The sequence below is a fragment of the Hyla sarda genome, unplaced genomic scaffold (genome assembly GCF_029499605.1).
Source record: "Hyla sarda isolate aHylSar1 unplaced genomic scaffold, aHylSar1.hap1 scaffold_1137, whole genome shotgun sequence".
NCBI classification, from domain to species: domain Eukaryota; kingdom Metazoa; phylum Chordata; class Amphibia; order Anura; family Hylidae; genus Hyla; species Hyla sarda.
The window spans coordinates 64,557-80,758 of NW_026607758.1; the positions used below are offsets into that span (position 1 = coordinate 64,557).

The 16,202-nt window shown below is 45.6% G+C and overlaps 5 non-coding genes and 1 pseudogene across 5 annotated transcripts; all 6 read left to right on the forward strand.

Annotated features, from left to right (window-relative positions):
- The first annotated feature begins 1,106 nt into the window (after positions 1-1,106).
- LOC130301838 (U2 spliceosomal RNA) lies at positions 1,107-1,297 on the forward strand. Its single transcript, XR_008852186.1, has one exon. It is a non-coding gene; the product is annotated as a U2 spliceosomal RNA (small nuclear RNA).
- A 2,094-nt stretch (positions 1,298-3,391) lies between these two features.
- On the forward strand, positions 3,392-3,582 carry LOC130301856 (U2 spliceosomal RNA). The gene has a single exon (XR_008852204.1). It is a non-coding gene; the product is annotated as a U2 spliceosomal RNA (small nuclear RNA).
- Positions 3,583-5,648: 2,066 nt separating this feature from the next.
- On the forward strand, positions 5,649-5,839 carry LOC130301839 (U2 spliceosomal RNA). The gene has a single exon (XR_008852187.1). It is a non-coding gene; the product is annotated as a U2 spliceosomal RNA (small nuclear RNA).
- A 2,066-nt stretch (positions 5,840-7,905) lies between these two features.
- Positions 7,906-8,096, forward strand: LOC130301841 (U2 spliceosomal RNA). The gene has a single exon (XR_008852190.1). It is a non-coding gene; the product is annotated as a U2 spliceosomal RNA (small nuclear RNA).
- Positions 8,097-10,192: 2,096 nt separating this feature from the next.
- Positions 10,193-10,383, forward strand: LOC130301857 (U2 spliceosomal RNA). Its single transcript, XR_008852205.1, has one exon. It is a non-coding gene; the product is annotated as a U2 spliceosomal RNA (small nuclear RNA).
- Positions 10,384-12,453: 2,070 nt separating this feature from the next.
- On the forward strand, positions 12,454-12,586 carry LOC130301868 (U2 spliceosomal RNA; annotated as a pseudogene).
- Positions 12,587-16,202: the final 3,616 nt, after the last annotated feature.

Below are 16,202 nucleotides of genomic sequence, written 5' to 3' on the forward strand. Positions count from 1 at the left end.
GCTGGCGGTATTGAATAAGCATTGCTGCACTGATGGGGTATGCATTAGACGAAAAAAAAGAAGAAAAAGAAGAATAATACGCCCAGAAAAGAGGCGAAAAGGAGAAAAACGTAAAAAAACGTGAAAAAAAAGTAAGAGGAAGAGAAGGGAAAAAAAGGTGGAAATGGGTTTAAAAGTGATTTCGGCGGAGAAATATATATATATATATATATATATATATATATATATATATACGCGCACACACACACATATATATAAATGTATTCTCCGTTGAGATATTGCAGCCGCTGCTGTGTCCAGGCCCAGGAGCCTTAGCACTGTGCTGTGATGTCACTCAATACCACTGACATCACTAGGTGTAAACAACATCTCTCCTTTGCTGTGTATGTGACTATGGAGCTGTTTGGTGATGTCGTCTATTATGGCCTTCATAGAAGCAACAGGAGATTGTTGCATCCATCTAGAACCCTCAGAACTACAGTGCTATGATGTCACTCACTTCCACAGGCCTTGCAGAGTGTAAACAACAACAACCCAGCTTTGTTGTGTATGTAACCATAGGGATTTGTGATGTCACCTAGAACCTTCACAGCAGCGACAGCTTTATGAGGAGCATCAGCACTGCTCTGCCTGAGCAGAACCATCACCGCCATAGGTTGTCAAATAACCCGGGTTTAACCCACACAGGTAAGTCCAATGGGGTGCAGGCATGTCCTCTATGCTTACAGCTTCCCGTGGGTGTTGGTTTGATACCGTTTGGGGACAGCCAAGGAGGCATCTGCAGGCAACAAAGGTAGGTGTGTGCTTGTGTGTGTGTTTCCTATGCAGATCCTAAGCCCAGTGTCACATGCAAGTAGGAGGAGTAAGAAGGGTTCCTGGCAAATCCGGGTTATGGATTGCATTTAAAAAGGCCCCGTGGGAGTGCAATGGGCCCCTGTCTTGCTGCTTAGCAATAATGGTATGGGTTTAGGTTCTGCTGTGTGTACTGGTGGTTGACTGCCCCCCAGCCCAGAGTGTGCATGGAAAATTGGCTGGCAGCCTCCCTGACAGCAAGCAGTGATAGTGCCCATGAAGGGCACCTTGTTGGGCCCGCCCCTTTCACGGTTATCGCTTCTCGGCCTTTTGGCTAAGATCAAGTGTAGTATCTGTTCTTATCAGTTTAATATCTGATACGTCCCCTATCTGGGGACCATATATTAAATGGATTTTTGAGAACGGGGGCCGATTTCGAAGCTTGCTTCCGTCGCCCTATGCATTGACCCGATATGGCAGTATCTTCGGGTACAGTGCACCACCCCCTTACAGGGTTAAAAAGAAAGATTCCTACTTTCATTGCTACCTGCTTGCTGGCTAGCCAGCTAGCCAGCCCTGTGGGCCTTGCTGCTGCTGCAGCCAAAAAACAAAAGGTGGTGCTGCTGCTGCTTCTGCTGCTTCTGCTTCTGCTTGTGTCTGGCCGCTGTTGGAGCGTCCAGGCACAGGACTTCTGCTGCTGCTGACTAAATGGCCTCCTTAATTGGATCATTTGAGTAGCCAGCACACCTGTGCAGGTAGGGCATGACATGATAGGCAGCTGCCTTGATAGCGGGTGGGTGCTGAATGTTCCTAATTGACAAAATAAGATTAATGCTTATGAAGAAATATAAAATCTCATCCCTTCCCCAATATCGCGCCACACCCCTACCCCTTAATTCCCTGGTTGAACTTGATGGACATATGTCTTTTTTCGACCGTACTAACTATGTAACTATGTAACATAACATGGGGGGGGGGGGGGGGGTCTCCTGGCTGTTCACACAGGTGTGTCATTGCTGTACATTGACCATGCATTGCTTCTGTGGTATTGCAAAGGCAAAGACAAATGCTTCCAGCCATCCATTGCACTAATGGATTGGTCATCAGCTGGCTGTCTATGTCCCGCATCAATATAGACCAAAGTACAGAGGGTTAGGCTATGCTATTGTGCACCTACCTGATGCATCAGAAGGTGCGAGGCCCTTGCTAAATTCTGTGCACAGACTTTGAGATCTATACTTTAGACTGTATCTAAACCTGCTCCAACATGGACTGACATTCTGGCCTACTTTCAGCCGATGCGACTTGTCTGTCGCTGAACAGTCGCTTTTTATGTATTCAGCACCTATGTATAATGTTGTAAAAATGCTCTAGAAGCTAAAGTCGCAGAAATGTCACACATATTTGGCCTGCAACTTTCTGTGCGACAAATTCAGACAGGAAAAATCAGTATAAATCCTTATACAATTATCCCCCAGTGTCTCCATCTGCTGGCGGTATTGAATAAGCATTGCTGCACTGATGGGGTATGCATTAGACGAAAAAAAAGAGGAAAAAGAAGAATAATACGCCCAGAAAAGAGGCGAAAAGGAGAAAAACGTAAAAAAACGTGAAAAAAAAGTAAGAGGAAGAGAAGGGAAAAAAAGGTGGAAATGGGTTTAAAAGTGATTTCGGCGGAGAAATATATATATATATATATATATATATATATATATATATATATATACGCGCACACACACACATATATATAAACGTATTCTCCGTTGAGATATTGCAGCCGCTGCTGTGTCCAGGCCCAGGAGCCTTAGCACTGTGCTGTGATGTCACTCAATACCACTGACATCACTAGGTGTAAACAACATCTCTCCTTTGCTGTGTATGTGACTATGGAGCTGTTTGGTGATGTCGTCTATTATGGCCTTCATAGAAGCAACAGGAGATTGTTGCATCCATCTAGAACCCTCAGAACTACAGTGCTATGATGTCACTCACTTCCACAGGCCTTGCAGAGTGTAAACAACAACAACCCAGCTTTGTTGTGTATGTAACCATAGGGATTTGTGATGTCACCTAGAACCTTCACAGCAGCGACAGCTTTATGAGGAGCATCAGCACTGCTCTGCCTGAGCAGAACCATCACCGCCATAGGTTGTCAAATAACCCGGGTTTAACCCACACAGGTAAGTCCAATGGGGTGCAGGCATGTCCTCTATGCTTACAGCTTCCCGTGGGTGTTGGTTTGATACCGTTTGGGGACAGCCAAGGAGGCATCTGCAGGCAACAAAGGTAGGTGTGTGCTTGTGTGTGTGTTTCCTATGCAGATCCTAAGCCCAGTGTCACATGCAAGTAGGAGGAGTAAGAAGGGTTCCTGGCAAATCCGGGTTATGGATTGCATTTAAAAAGGCCCCGTGGGAGTGCAATGGGCCCCTGTCTTGCTGCTTAGCAATAATGGTATGGGTTTAGGTTCTGCTGTGTGTACTGGTGGTTGACTGCCCCCCAGCCCAGAGTATGCATGGAAAATTGTCTGGCAGCCTCCCTGACAGCAAGCAGTGATAGTGCCCATGAAGGGCACCTTGTTGGGCCCGCCCCTTTCACGGTTATCGCTTCTCGGCCTTTTGGCTAAGATCAAGTGTAGTATCTGTTCTTATCAGTTTAATATCTGATACGTCCCCTATCTGGGGACCATATATTAAATGGATTTTTGAGAACGGGGGCCGATTTCGAAGCTTGCTTCCGTCGCCCTATGCATTGACCCGATATGGCAGTATCTTTGGGTACAGTGCACCACCCCCTTACAGGGTTAAAAAGAAAGATTCCTACTTTCATTGCTACCTGCTTGCTAGCTAGCCAGCCCTGTGGGCCTTGCTGCTGCTGCAGCCAAAAAACAAAAGGTGGTGCTGCTGCTGCTTCTGCTGCTTCTGCTTCTGCTTGTGTCTGGCCGCTGTTGGAGCGTCCAGGCACAGGACTTCTGCTGCTGCTGACTAAATGGCCTCCTTAATTGGATCATTTGAGTAGCCAGCACACCTGTGCAGGTAGGGCATGACATGATAGGCAGCTGCCTTGATAGCGGGTGGGTGCTGAATGTTCCTAATTGACAAAATAAGATTAATGCTTATGAAGAAATATAAAATCTCATCCCTTCCCCAATATCGCGCCACACCCCTACCCCTTAATTCCCTGGTTGAACTTGATGGACATATGTCTTTTTTCGACCGTACTAACTATGTAACTATGTAACATAACATGGGGGGGGGGGGGGGTCTCCTGGCTGTTCACACAGGTGTGTCATTGCTGTACATTGACCATGCATTGCTTCTGTGGTATTGCAAAGGCAAAGACAAATGCTTCCAGCCATCCATTGCACTAATGGATTGGTCATCAGCTGGCTGTCTATGTCCCGCATCAATATAGACCAAAGTACAGAGGGTTAGGCTATGCTATTGTGCACCTACCTGATGCATCAGAAGGTGCGAGGCCCTTGCTAAATTCTGTGCACAGACTTTGAGATCTATACTTTAGACTGTATCTAAACCTGCTCCAACATGGACTGACATTCTGGCCTACTTTCAGCCGATGCGACTTGTCTGTCGCTGAACAGTCGCTTTTTATGTATTCAGCACCTATGTATAATGTTGTAAAAATGCTCTAGAAGCTAAAGTCGCAGAAATGTCACACATATTTGGCCTGCAACTTTCTGTGCGACAAATTCAGACAGGAAAAATCAGTATAAATCCTTAGAAAATTATCCCCCAGTGTCTCCATCTGCTGGCGGTATTGAATAAGCATTGCTGCACTGATGGGGTATGCATTAGACGAAAAAAAAGAAGAAAAAGAAGAATAATACGCCCAGAAAAGAGGCGAAAAGGAGAAAAACGTAAAAAAACGTGAAAAAAAAGTAAGAGGAAGAGAAGGGAAAAAAAGGTGGAAATGGGTTTAAAAGTGATTTCGGCGGAGAAATATATATATATATATATATATATATACGCGCACACACACACATATATATAAACGTATTCTCCGTTGAGATATTGCAGCCGCTGCTGTGTCCAGGCCCAGGAGCCTTAGCACTGTGCTGTGATGTCACTCAATACCACTGACATCACTAGGTGTAAACAACATCTCTCCTTTGCTGTGTATGTGACTATGGAGCTGTTTGGTGATGTCGTCTATTATGGCCTTCATAGAAGCAACAGGAGATTGTTGCATCCATCTAGAACCCTCAGAACTACAGTGCTATGATGTCACTCACTTCCACAGGCCTTGCAGAGTGTAAACAACAACAACCCAGCTTTGTTGTGTATGTAACCATAGGGATTTGTGATGTCACCTAGAACCTTCACAGCAGCGACAGCTTTATGAGGAGCATCAGCACTGCTCTGCCTGAGCAGAACCATCACCGCCATAGGTTGTCAAATAACCCGGGTTTAACCCACACAGGTAAGTCCAATGGGGTGCAGGCATGTCCTCTATGCTTACAGCTTCCCGTGGGTGTTGGTTTGATACCGTTTGGGGACAGCCAAGGAGGCATCTGCAGGCAACAAAGGTACGTGTGTGCTTGTGTGTGTGTTTCCTATGCAGATCCTAAGCCCAGTGTCACATGCAAGTAGGAGGAGTAAGAAGGGTTCCTGGCAAATCCGGGTTATGGATTGCATTTAAAAAGGCCCCGTGGGAGTGCAATGGGCCCCTGTCTTGCTGCTTAGCAATAATGGTATGGGTTTAGGTTCTGCTGTGTGTACTGGTGGTTGACTGCCCCCCAGCCCAGAGTGTGCATGGAAAATTGTCTGGCAGCCTCCCTGACAGCAAGCAGTGATAGTGCCCATGAAGGGGACCTTGTTGGGCCCGCCCCTTTCACGGTTATCGCTTCTCGGCCTTTTGGCTAAGATCAAGTGTAGTATCTGTTCTTATCAGTTTAATATCTGATACGTCCCCTATCTGGGGACCATATATTAAATGGATTTTTGAGAACGGGGGCCGATTTCGAAGCTTGCTTCCGTCGCCCTATGCATTGACCCGATATGGCAGTATCTTCGGGTACAGTGCACCACCCCCTTACAGGGTTAAAAAGAAAGATTCCTACTTTCATTGCTACCTGCTTGCTGGCTAGCCAGCTAGCCAGCCCTGTGGGCCTTGCTGCTGCTGCAGCCAAAAAACAAAAGGTGGTGCTGCTGCTGCTTCTGCTGCTTCTGCTTGTGTCTGGCCGCTGTTGGAGTGTCCAGGCACAGGACTTCTGCTGCTGCTGACTAAATGGCCTCCTTAATTGGATCATTTGAGTAGCCAGCACACCTGTGCAGGTAGGGCATGACATGATAGGCAGCTGCCTTGATAGCGGGTGGGTGCTGAATGTTCCTAATTGACAAAATAAGATTAATGCTTATGAAGAAATATAAAATCTCATCCCTTCCCCAATATCGCGCCACACCCCTACCCCTTAATTCCCTGGTTGAACTTGATGGACATATGTCTTTTTTCGACCGTACTAACTATGTAACTATGTAACATAACATGGGGGGGGGGGTCTCCTGGCTGTTCACACAGGTGTGTCATTGCTGTACATTGACCATGCATTGCTTCTGTGGTATTGCAAAGGCAAAGACAAATGCTTCCAGCCATCCATTGCACTAATGGATTGGTCATCAGCTGGCTGTCTATGTCCCGCATCAATATAGACCAAAGTACAGAGGGTTAGGCTATGCTATTGTGCACCTACCTGATGCATCAGAAGGTGCGAGGCCCTTGCTAAATTCTGTGCACAGACTTTGAGATCTATACTTTAGACTGTATCTAAACCTGCTCCAACATGGACTGACATTCTGGCCTACTTTCAGCCGATGCGACTTGTCTGTCGCTGAACAGTCGCTTTTTATGTATTCAGCACCTATGTATAATGTTGTAAAAATGCTCTAGAAGCTAAAGTCGCAGAAATGTCACACATATTTGGCCTGCAACTTTCTGTGCGACAAATTCAGACAGGAAAAATCAGTATAAATCCTTAGAAAATTATCCCCCAGTGTCTCCATCTGCTGGCGGTATTGAATAAGCATTGCTGCACTGATGGGGTATGCATTAGACGAAAAAAAAGAAGAAAAAGAAGAATAATACGCCCAGAAAAGAGGCGAAAAGGAGAAAAACGTAAAAAAACGTGAAAAAAAAGTAAGAGGAAGAGAAGGGAAAAAAAGGTGGAAATGGGTTTAAAAGTGATTTCGGCGGAGAAATATATATATATATATATATATATATATACGCGCACACACACACATATATATAAACGTATTCTCCGTTGAGATATTGCAGCCGCTGCTGTGTCCAGGCCCAGGAGCCTTAGCACTGTGCTGTGATGTCACTCAATACCACTGACATCACTAGGTGTAAACAACATCTCTCCTTTGCTGTGTATGTGACTATGGAGCTGTTTGGTGATGTCGTCTATTATGGCCTTCATAGAAGCAACAGGAGATTGTTGCATCCATCTAGAACCCTCAGAACTACAGTGCTATGATGTCACTCACTTCCACAGGCCTTGCAGAGTGTAAACAACAACAACCCAGCTTTGTTGTGTATGTAACCATAGGGATTTGTGATGTCACCTAGAACCTTCACAGCAGCGACAGCTTTATGAGGAGCATCAGCACTGCTCTGCCTGAGCAGAACCATCACCGCCATAGGTTGTCAAATAACCCGGGTTTAACCCACACAGGTAAGTCCAATGGGGTGCAGGCATGTCCTCTATGCTTACAGCTTCCCGTGGGTGTTGGTTTGATACCGTTTGGGGACAGCCAAGGAGGCATCTGCAGGCAACAAAGGTAGGTGTGTGCTTGTGTGTGTGTTTCCTATGCAGATCCTAAGCCCAGTGTCACATGCAAGTAGGAGGAGTAAGAAGGGTTCCTGGCAAATCCGGGTTATGGATTGCATTTAAAAAGGCCCCGTGGGAGTGCAATGGGCCCCTGTCTTGCTGCTTAGCAATAATGGTATGGGTTTAGGTTCTGCTGTGTGTACTGGTGGTTGACTGCCCCCCAGCCCAGAGTGTGCATGGAAAATTGTCTGGCAGCCTCCCTGACAGCAAGCAGTGATAGTGCCCATGAAGGGCACCTTGTTGGGCCCGCCCCTTTCACGGTTATCGCTTCTCGGCCTTTTGGCTAAGATCAAGTGTAGTATCTGTTCTTATCAGTTTAATATCTGATACGTCCCCTATCTGGGGACCATATATTAAATGGATTTTTGAGAACGGGGGCCGATTTCGAAGCTTGCTTCCGTCGCCCTATGCATTGACCCGATATGGCAGTATCTTCGGGTACAGTGCACCACCCCCTTACAGGGTTAAAAAGAAAGATTCCTACTTTCATTGCTACCTGCTTGCTGGCTAGCCAGCTAGCCAGCCCTGTGGGCCTTGCTGCTGCTGCAGCCAAAAAACAAAAGGTGGTGCTGCTGCTGCTTCTGCTGCTTCTGCTTCTGCTTGTGTCTGGCCGCTGTTGGAGCGTCCAGGCACAGGACTTCTGCTGCTGCTGACTAAATGGCCTCCTTAATTGGATCATTTGAGTAGCCAGCACACCTGTGCAGGTAGGGCATGACATGATAGGCAGCTGCCTTGATAGCGGGTGGGTGCTGAATGTTCCTAATTGACAAAATAAGATTAATGCTTATGAAGAAATATAAAATCTCATCCCTTCCCCAATATCGCGCCACACCCCTACCCCTTAATTCCCTGGTTGAACTTGATGGACATATGTCTTTTTTCGACCGTACTAACTATGTAACTATGTAACATAACATGGGGGGGGGGGGGGGTCTCCTGGCTGTTCACACAGGTGTGTCATTGCTGTACATTGACCATGCATTGCTTCTGTGGTATTGCAAAGGCAAAGACAAATGCTTCCAGCCATCCATTGCACTAATGGATTGGTCATCAGCTGGCTGTCTATGTCCCGCATCAATATAGACCAAAGTACAGAGGGTTAGGCTATGCTATTGTGCACCTACCTGATGCATCAGAAGGTGCGAGGCCCTTGCTAAATTCTGTGCACAGACTTTGAGATCTATACTTTAGACTGTATCTAAACCTGCTCCAACATGGACTGACATTCTGGCCTACTTTCAGCCGATGCGACTTGTCTGTCGCTGAACAGTCGCTTTTTATGTATTCAGCACCTATGTATAATGTTGTAAAAATGCTCTAGAAGCTAAAGTCGCAGAAATGTCACACATATTTGGCCTGCAACTTTCTGTGCGACAAATTCAGACAGGAAAAATCAGTATAAATCCTTAGAAAATTATCCCCCAGTGTCTCCATCTGCTGGCGGTAATGAATAAGCATTGCTGCACTGATGGGGTATGCATTAGACGAAAAAAAAGAAGAAAAAGAAGAATAATACGCCCAGAAAAGAGGCGAAAAGGAGAAAAACGTAAAAAAACGTGAAAAAAAAGTAAGAGGAAGAGAAGGGAAAAAAAGGTGGAAATGGGTTTAAAAGTGATTTCGGCGGAGAAATATATATATATATATATATATATATATATATATATATATATATATATACGCGCACACACACACATATATATAAACGTATTCTCCGTTGAGATATTGCAGCCGCTGCTGTGTCCAGGCCCAGGAGCCTTAGCACTGTGCTGTGATGTCACTCAATACCACTGACATCACTAGGTGTAAACAACATCTCTCCTTTGCTGTGTATGTGACTATGGAGCTGTTTGGTGATGTCGTCTATTATGGCCTTCATAGAAGCAACAGGAGATTGTTGCATCCATCTAGAACCCTCAGAACTACAGTGCTATGATGTCACTCACTTCCACAGGCCTTGCAGAGTGTAAACAACAACAACCCAGCTTTGTTGTGTATGTAACCATAGGGATTTGTGATGTCACCTAGAACCTTCACAGCAGCGACAGCTTTATGAGGAGCATCAGCACTGCTCTGCCTGAGCAGAACCATCACCGCCATAGGTTGTCAAATAACCCGGGTTTAACCCACACAGGTAAGTCCAATGGGGTGCAGGCATGTCCTCTATGCTTACAGCTTCCCGTGGGTGTTGGTTTGATACCGTTTGGGGACAGCCAAGGAGGCATCTGCAGGCAACAAAGGTAGGTGTGTGCTTGTGTGTGTGTTTCCTATGCAGATCCTAAGCCCAGTGTCACATGCAAGTAGGAGGAGTAAGAAGGGTTCCTGGCAAATCCGGGTTATGGATTGCATTTAAAAAGGCCCCGTGGGAGTGCAATGGGCCCCTGTCTTGCTGCTTAGCAATAATGGTATGGGTTTAGGTTCTGCTGTGTGTACTGGTGGTTGACTGCCCCCCAGCCCAGAGTGTGCATGGAAAATTGTCTGGCAGCCTCCCTGACAGCAAGCAGTGATAGTGCCCATGAAGGGCACCTTGTTGGGCCCGCCCCTTTCACGGTTATCGCTTCTCGGCCTTTTGGCTAAGATCAAGTGTAGTATCTGTTCTTATCAGTTTAATATCTGATACGTCCCCTATCTGGGGACCATATATTAAATGGATTTTTGAGAACGGGGGCCGATTTCGAAGCTTGCTTCCGTCGCCCTATGCATTGACCCGATATGGCAGTATCTTTGGGTACAGTGCACCACCCCCTTACAGGGTTAAAAAGAAAGATTCCTACTTTCATTGCTACCTGCTTGCTAGCTAGCCAGCCCTGTGGGCCTTGCTGCTGCTGCAGCCAAAAAACAAAAGGTGGTGCTGCTGCTGCTGCTTCTGCTGCTTCTGCTTCTGCTTGTGTCTGGCCGCTGTTGGAGCGTCCAGGCACAGGACTTCTGCTGCTGCTGACTAAATGGCCTCCTTAATTGGATCATTTGAGTAGCCAGCACACCTGTGCAGGTAGGGCATGACATGATAGGCAGCTGCCTTGATAGCGGGTGGGTGCTGAATGTTCCTAATTGACAAAATAAGATTAATGCTTATGAAGAAATATAAAATCTCATCCCTTCCCCAATATCGCGCCACACCCCTACCCCTTAATTCCCTGGTTGAACTTGATGGACATATGTCTTTTTTCGACCGTACTAACTATGTAACTATGTAACATAACATGGGGGGGGGGGGGGGGTCTCCTGGCTGTTCACACAGGTGTGTCATTGCTGTACATTGACCATGCATTGCTTCTGTGGTATTGCAAAGGCAAAGACAAATGCTTCCAGCCATCCATTGCACTAATGGATTGGTCATCAGCTGGCTGTCTATGTCCCGCATCAATATAGACCAAAGTACAGAGGGTTAGGCTATGCTATTGTGCACCTACCTGATGCATCAGAAGGTGCGAGGCCCTTGCTAAATTCTGTGCACAGACTTTGAGATCTATACTTTAGACTGTATCTAAACCTGCTCCAACATGGACTGACATTCTGGCCTACTTTCAGCCGATGCGACTTGTCTGTCGCTGAACAGTCGCTTTTTATGTATTCAGCACCTATGTATAATGTTGTAAAAATGCTCTAGAAGCTAAAGTCGCAGAAATGTCACACATATTTGGCCTGCAACTTTCTGTGCGACAAATTCAGACAGGAAAAATCAGTATAAATCCTTAGAAAATTATCCCCCAGTGTCTCCATCTGCTGGCGGTATTGAATAAGCATTGCTGCACTGATGGGGTATGCATTAGACGAAAAAAAAGAAGAAAAAGAAGAATAATACGCCCAGAAAAGAGGCGAAAAGGAGAAAAACGTAAAAAAACGTGAAAAAAAAGTAAGAGGAAGAGAAGGGAAAAAAAGGTGGAAATGGGTTTAAAAGTGATTTCGGCGGAGAAATATATATATATATATATATATATATACGCGCACACACACACATATATATAAACGTATTCTCCGTTGAGATATTGCAGCCGCTGCTGTGTCCAGGCCCAGGAGCCTTAGCACTGTGCTGTGATGTCACTCAATACCACTGACATCACTAGGTGTAAACAACATCTCTCCTTTGCTGTGTATGTGACTATGGAGCTGTTTGGTGATGTCGTCTATTATGGCCTTCATAGAAGCAACAGGAGATTGTTGCATCCATCTAGAACCCTCAGAACTACAGTGCTATGATGTCACTCACTTCCACAGGCCTTGCAGAGTGTAAACAACAACAACCCAGCTTTGTTGTGTATGTAACCATAGGGATTTGTGATGTCACCTAGAACCTTCACAGCAGCGACAGCTTTATGAGGAGCATCAGCACTGCTCTGCCTGAGCAGAACCATCACCGCCATAGGTTGTCAAATAACCCGGGTTTAACCCACACAGGTAAGTCCAATGGGGTGCAGGCATGTCCTCTATGCTTACAGCTTCCCGTGGGTGTTGGTTTGATACCGTTTGGGGACAGCCAAGGAGGCATCTGCAGGCAACAAAGGTAGGTGTGTGCTTGTGTGTGTGTTTCCTATGCAGATCCTAAGCCCAGTGTCACATGCAAGTAGGAGGAGTAAGAAGGGTTCCTGGCAAATCCGGGTTATGGATTACATTTAAAAAGGCCCCGTGGGAGTGCAATGGGCCCCTGTCTTGCTGCTTAGCAATAATGGTATGGGTTTAGGTTCTGCTGTGTGTACTGGTGGTTGACTGCCCCCCAGCCCAGAGTGTGCATGGAAAATTGTCTGGCAGCCTCCCTGACAGCAAGCAGTGATAGTGCCCATGAAGGGCACCTTGTTGGGCCTGCCCCTTTCACGGTTATCGCTTCTCGGCCTTTTGGCTAAGATCAAGTGTAGTAATACAGGAGATCTGGTCAGAAGGTACTCGGGTACCCCTCTCCTCGGCCTTGTGGGATCGCCCAGGTTTATTGCCTGGGCTTCACCCACTTGTTGCTATTGGGGAGAGGGCCTAGTCCCAGGGTAACGAGTAGCGATCGCCTCTCAAGACCTTCGGGTGGAGAGAGGTTAGAACCATGGATGATGATCCGGATCCAGGTTCTGTGCCGGCATACGCAAGGATCAAAAACACCGTGAGAGTCATTCTCACGGATGATACCAAAAGGGCGGACGATTTGAAATTCGTAGTAGAGGACGTGCTCGGAGGAGTTTTCGGAATACAGAAGGGCGAGATATTGGCAATCCAGGACTACCCGAAGCGTAAAATTTTTGATGTGACGTTCACACAAAATGGCATCCACAGAGATTTTGTTACCAGAGCTGCTGCGAGTAAAGACAAAAAGCTTCAGGGTGTCCGGATTATTGAGCACGTTCTAGACGATATTAAGCTGGTGGTAGTAAAGATGTATTCCCCTTTCGCCAACCTACACGATGTTGAGTTGTTTTTACAAGTCTATTTTAGTAAGGTTGAGTGCAGAGGAAAAATCATGAACAGCTGTGGCATCTGGACATCTAAGTGGAGATTTCAGGTTACATGCAAAAAAGATGACAGATTGCCAGGGGGAATACAACTACCACCAGCTCGTTTTAAAATAAATAATATGTGTGGCGACCTCTTTTATGCGGGGATGCCAAGCTACTGCAGGAAGTGTCACAGATATGGACACACAAAAGAAAACTGTGAAAGTACATGCAAAAAATGTGGTAGCACACAGCACGAGACAGAGAAATGCACAAGAGGAGGGAGGTGCAATTTCTGTCAACAATTCGGTCACCTTTTCTCCTCTTGTCCCCACAGACATAGGACGGAGCAGCAGTGGCAACCCTGGAGGCAGCAAGGACAGCAACCGGGACACCAGCCGAGGCAAGCAGAGCCAGTGATTACCCCCCCACAAGAGGTAAGCGGTGAGATGGAGAAGGAGAAAGACCCCCCTCAGGCAAAAGGAGGGGACCCTAAAGAGCAGAGGATGGCCAAAAAACGTGCAAGTGGTGAAAAAACTGGCCCCCAGGAGCATGCTGGGTTAAGAGAGGAGCGGACGGCGGCCGAATCCGCTCCTCAGCAACCTCTGGCTCAGGGTCCCCCTGAGAGCGATGATCCGGGTGGAGAGGTGAAGGTTAAAAGGCGGAGGGGCTCCAGAAGACTCTATTCGGAGGCGGTCCAGGGGGAGCCGATGGAAGTACCTGCGGATGCAGGGAACCCAAGTGACGTTCCTCCACAGGTCCCCATAGGGGATACCCCCCCTCCTCCCTGCCAGGAGGAGGTTTCAGGGGTGACCGTCTCTGAGGTACCAGAGACGGAACTAAGTGAACACCCGACCCCTATGGAGGGGCAAGAGGTGGAAGAACCCAATGAGTCTGGAGCCCTGATTGCCAGGATGCCCGAGAACAACTATGCCTCAATCATGATGGAGGAGGGGGGTCGGCTGAGTGATTGTGCCTCCTCTCCTGCTTCCTCTATGCGTACAGTTGAGTCAGATTTTGGGGGGTATGAGGCTTCGGAGGGGGAATCAGAGGTGTAAGACGTTTTCTTGTACATTCCCATGGCTGAGTTGTCCGGTCTGTCCTTGAACGTGAGAAGTGTGAGCGCCAGAGTAAGAAGGGTTGCCCTATTTAATTACTTGTCGGTTTTTGCTGCTTCCGTCCTTTTCCTGCAGGAATGTGGCATCCCGCACAGATTAAATTATAAAGAATATGAAGATGATTGGGTGCACGGTCCATCAGTCTGGTCTGGATCAAATGAGTCCAGATCAGCAGGGGTCGCCATACTTTTTAAAGGGAACGTTTTAATTGAGAGTTTTAACGAAATTTTACCAGGCAGAATTTTATTGGTCAGCGCTTTTATTAATGGTATTAAATGGCAGTTTTTAAATTTTTATGGTTCTCCTGATAAGAATGAAAGAATAAAAATGTTGGAGATTTTACCCCTTTTTATTAACAATTCTAGTCCTCTTGTTTTATCAGGTGATTTTAATTGTATTTTAAGGGGAGAACGCCGTTTTTCGAACGCAGTGAGTAGGAACTATGATAAGACGTCTTTTATGTTAAAAAACTTGATTTTAGATTTTAATCTCACTGATGTTTTTAAAAAATGTAATTTTAACGTACCAGAGGAAGACGGTGTTACCTGGAGCAATGCAAGCTGTAGATCCAGGATAGATTTTATTTTTTGTTCTTATCAAGTACTGCCTCTTAACTGTGATCTTTTTACCAATGTTTTTTCTGACCATAAATTATTGTATTTTAAAGTTAAAAGTGATTTTAAAAGGAGAACTGGTAGGAATGCCTGGAAGTTAAACGTGTCCCTTTTAGAAGATCCGCAGGTTTTATCAGATTTTATCACCTTTTACAAGGAATGCAGACGAGTAAAAGACCCCAACACTCCCACCAGTATCTGGTGGGAAAAAATGAAACTAAAAATAAAAGAATTTTTTATCCGTGTTGGGGTTAGGAAAGCTAAAGAAAAACGTGAATTTTATAATATCCTAAATACTCGTCTGCAAACCCTGTACAAATTCAGAGCACATGGGATGGAGGTGGAGAAGGAGGTACATGATCTTAAAAAAGAAATAACTAAGTGCCTGGAGCAGAAAGGAAAAGAAATTATCTTTAGGTCTCGAATACAGCATCTTGAGGAAAACGAGACCTGCTCCAGGTATTTTTTTAAGAAAATACATAAAAATAGAAGGTTAATAGAAAACATTGAAGGAGTGAATGATGTACAGGGTATTTTAAAAAAGGTGCAAGAGTTTTATGCGGATCTTTTTAATGTAAAACACATTGATGAATGTTTTATGAATGACTCGTTAAAGGAGATCACCAATTTTTTAGATCCTGTCTCACAGTCTTTTTTATTGCAGAATATTTCAGAGCAGGAGATTTTAGAGACCGTCAAGAGTTTTAAAACAGGTAAAGTGCCTGGGCCGGATGGTATACCCATTGAATTTTATGTTACTTTTTATGGTATTTTAAAAGAAGATTTGTTCTCCCTTTTTACGGAAGTCTTTAAGTCTAAAATGCTCCCAGGCTCATGGAAGAAGGGTGATGTCTCCCTGCTATTCAAAAAGGGAGACCGGTCGGAACTCAAAAACTGGAGACCAATCACCCTTCTGAATTGCGACTATAAAATAATGGCGAAACTGTGTGCTAACCGCTTAAAGAACGTAATCCATAAAATAATTCATACAAACCAAGTCTGTGGGGTGCCTGGGAGGAGTTTATGGGAGAACCTAAACCTTTTAAAGGATGTAATTAGCGACACCAAATTAAGAAAAGGAAAGCTGGCGGTTTTATCCATAGATTTTGAAAAAGCTTTCGACAGGGTGTCACATTTTTATCTTTTTAAGGTTTTAGAGAAAATGGGTATACCTGATGGCTTTTTATTGTCTCTTAGAGCTTTTTATGATAACTGTACTAGTAAAATTTTAGTAAATGGTTTTAAGACACAGGGCGTGATTTTAAATTCCGGAGTGAAGCAGGGGTGTCCCTTGTCCCCACTACTCTTCATTTGCGCAATAGAGCCTCTTTTATGTACAATACGAAAGGATAAGCAGATCCATGGAGTCCCCCTGCCAGGAGGAGGGGGACTAGAGGCGAAGGTAGTGGGGTACATGGAC